Consider the following 3,514-nt stretch of genomic DNA (forward strand, 5'->3'; position numbering starts at 1 on the left):
AACACAGACTATTTAAACACATGGAGGGAAATAGGGAACAGGTGGAAACACTTAGGGCAATCAGACTGAGACAATGAGGAAGGGCAAGTGACCTGAAACGAGAGGAGAATTATTTTTCAAAATAAAACAGGAAATGACAGGACAAAACACCCCCAAGACAAGACAACCTCACCACGGTGTGACAACAACATTTGCCATTTATCATTTCAGGAAAGTGGCTTCAAGGGTGAAAGTTACAAAAAATGAATAGGTATTAATAAATTAAGTGATTTAATGTATGTAAATTGCTTTTTTCCTTATTGATAGACAAGTGATTTAAGGTGTTAAGGAAATTGAAAAATAGTGTGATAACTTATCAGTTGATTTGATAAACTTGATTGACATTTTATTTGGAACAGTACTGATCTAATAATCCTCTGGGCTGTGTTACTTTACTGACTGCCATTCATCATTCACAACCCTAAATGACTGTTATCATTTGCAGCAAGTAATTTTTGTTACCATGGCCACTGAAGTGTGTGGACTCGGGGCCAGAATGCACTGCGCGGTGCAGTGACAATGGCGGAGATTCTGAGCCAGGCTGAACCTGTGACAAGAAAGAAATAATAATAACAAAAACTAGAAGAGTGGAAATCAATAAACTCTCCCTCTCTCTTGGAGAGAATATAAGAATGTCAGATGTTATCTCTGTACCCGTGCCCAAAAGAAGTCTTACTCAAATCAGAATGACATGTTGTTTGAACAAAAACACGAATCATTTTTATATATATTTTGGAGTTCGTTTGTCTCGTTTCTGGACTAAAATTCACATCATTTTGTCTACCTGAAAGCTTGATAGCTATCTCAAGTCTATCCGTAGTTCTCCTAGCAGAAACGTTAGTTGCATTCTAGTTAACGGCTAAACTACGATATTTCCTGTAGCTATCGAGTAAAGAACTTATAATAACTTGTAATATAACAAGCTAATGTAGCGATTGAGCTAATTAAGTTTCACCATACTACAGGTAAAAATGATGGAAAAGAATGGATAGGAACAGCAGCCGATTTCTTATCTTTATCTTTATTTACCGTTAACGTTACAGCTCTGGGGCAGAAATGTTAACGGTAACATTAATTAATCCAACGTTCTGTTAGCGCAATAATCAACTAATGTCAAGTAGGTACCACAGCAGGGTTTGTAGCCAAGTCATTGGTATGTCTACTGACCGTGGTCGGTAAAACAGATCACTAGTTGGACAAGTGGTCCAGACCATAAGGACCATTGAACAACTGGTCCGGACCACAATGACCACGCAATGGACCAAGGAAGAACTTGTCCAGACTACAAGGAGCATATGGACCACTAGTTCATACAAAGCTGCAATATTCAGTGTAACAATAAGAATATAGGCAGTATCGATAAGTCGAGTATATTTAATGGACAGTTATATAACTCACCTGTTTAAATTTTATCTAGGCTAAAAATGATGCATAATGAAGGCGTGGCTGCTCAAAATATGTACTTGCTAGCTGTCTGCTTGGAGTCATCTCAGCTTATTTAAGTCACTGATTGACTTTGATTGTATTTTTGGTGTTGGTGCCTTTTGGAGTATTTTTCATGTAAATATCAGACAAATAATATGGCTTGCTGTGAGGTTAATTGTACTAATTAATAATATTTCTCTTCAGAAACCTTCGGCTGACACCACGGAGGTTACATCCATCTTTATATACACTTACTTACCGACTTTAATAAATCTCCATGCTTTCTACCCTTAGAAGGGAAAAGCTCATGTGAATCCTAAAATTGTTTTGCTGGTGAAGCTGAACCTTTAGTGCAAATAGATGTCCATCTCTCCGTCTGGGCCTTACGGCGGGCTGCGGCAGTTACCTTCTCACAGGAAGCACTGAAGACAGTTTTATTTTGAATACACCGGAAGTGCATACAAAACGGTTACAGCAACTTGACTAACGACCTTCTGAGGACGGCAGCTGGTAGCCAACCGTGCATACAAGTCTTCAACGAGGCTAAGAGCCGTCCGTGTACACTGTGAGGTAGAGTAACCTTACTGTGTCTGTCTCTCCGTCTGTCTGTGTCACTCCCCACCACTCTGTCTGTCTGTGTGTTTACCTGCCATATGAAACCACCCGTAATGAATGAACGAGGCTAAGTTAGCTAGCTTAAGTTGAACTTCGGACATTAAATGTTTGAAAGCCTGTCTCAGAGCCGACGTGTGCTATAATGTCATGGTTTAAATATTCCTACACTCCACCCCGAGAGAGCCGTCAGAATATAACTATAGTTAATGGTAGAAAGGTCACGCTTTGTCATTTGGAACAATCTAATCACTGACTTTGTTAACAGCTGTCTACATGGTTCATCGGGAGCTCTAGATAGCTTAGTGCATAACAGTCCTCACGTTGACTTCATTGTATCTAACGGGACTTCATTGCTGGATAAAGGTTGCTCACAGCATCTTTGCTCTCTTCCTTCTTCTCATCTTTCCCGGCGTTATGTGAGCTATAACACGGTCCAGCCAGCCGCTGTGCTTCTGCTCCTGTCATGTCACGGTTACTATGCTAGGTGCAAAGGGTGAAGGTTGACATTATGGTAAGGTAAACGGTCACGTCAGTCTCTCACGTGATGTTTGAAATGTGATCATTTGTAACCAGAGGCCTCTGAATTTCTAAAGTGGTTTAGGTGTGCTGAAACTTCCAGTGACTTCACACTGGTCTGGACTATCCACAAACAAAACCTGGTTTGTGGCTGGACCATGTATGGGTATAAATTCAAAATTGAGGACATAGTTTAAACTGTTATTGAACCGCTGTAAACTGTTAAAGCCTTCTCGAAAACTTGCTATAAGTTTCAAGAGGACTGACACAAATGATCATATTCATGACATCATCACATTTGCATCCTGCCTTGTGTTCAGCCCATCATGTGGTTGCTTCTCTCCTCTCTGTGCTCACATATACTGGATTTTAATACAGCAGAATTCCCAATAAAGCTGTTCTCATTTACATGTTTTTCTCTTTCTGTTGTCAAACAATGGAACAAGTTTGAAACAGTGACTGAAATGTGGCCCACAAAGACTACATGTTAATAATCACTTCTAGGTACTGCTGTGCACCGTGTAGGGAAAACCAGACTTTGCACCGATGTGACAAAACAGGCGACTCTCTACTATGGAAAGTTGCTAAGGCAAAAGCTAGATTTGTTGCTGGGTTCTTTTTTGGAAAAAAAAAAAAAATTAAAGGGGTATGAAAAGTCGGTAAATGTAGTGAGAAAAGTCGGCAACACTGCCTGTAAACAATATAATGTAAATAAAGATGTACTGCAACGTCACCCACAGGTTTCTAAAGAGCCGTTTTGAAGCTCAGAGTGAGCTGCTCCATATTGACAGTGTCTGACTCATAGACTGTATATAAAAATAACCGTAGGCTGCGGGGCTGAGAAGTGAAGCCAGTGCAGAAGTGACTTTAAGTGCAATACTACTGAGGGCTGCTGGGGGGGGGGGGGCCCCCAAAAAAA

The 3,514-nt window shown here is 40.4% G+C and overlaps 1 protein-coding gene across 1 annotated transcript in view; it reads left to right on the forward strand.

Moving 5' to 3' along the window:
• Positions 1-579: 579 nt before the first annotated feature.
• The window catches only part of abhd18 (abhydrolase domain containing 18), a 33,879-nt gene continuing 30,944 nt past the window's right edge, over positions 580-3,514 (forward strand). Inside the window, exon 1 of the mRNA XM_023417790.2 lies at positions 580-2,034. The gene's annotated coding sequence lies outside the window, so the exon portion shown is untranslated. The remainder of the gene's footprint in view (positions 2,035-3,514) is intronic.

This window comes from Seriola lalandi, unplaced genomic scaffold (assembly GCF_002814215.2).
Source record: "Seriola lalandi dorsalis isolate HSWRI2012SDOR001 ecotype SW California unplaced genomic scaffold, Sedor1 jcf7180002054578, whole genome shotgun sequence".
NCBI lineage: Eukaryota > Metazoa > Chordata > Actinopteri > Carangiformes > Carangidae > Seriola > Seriola lalandi.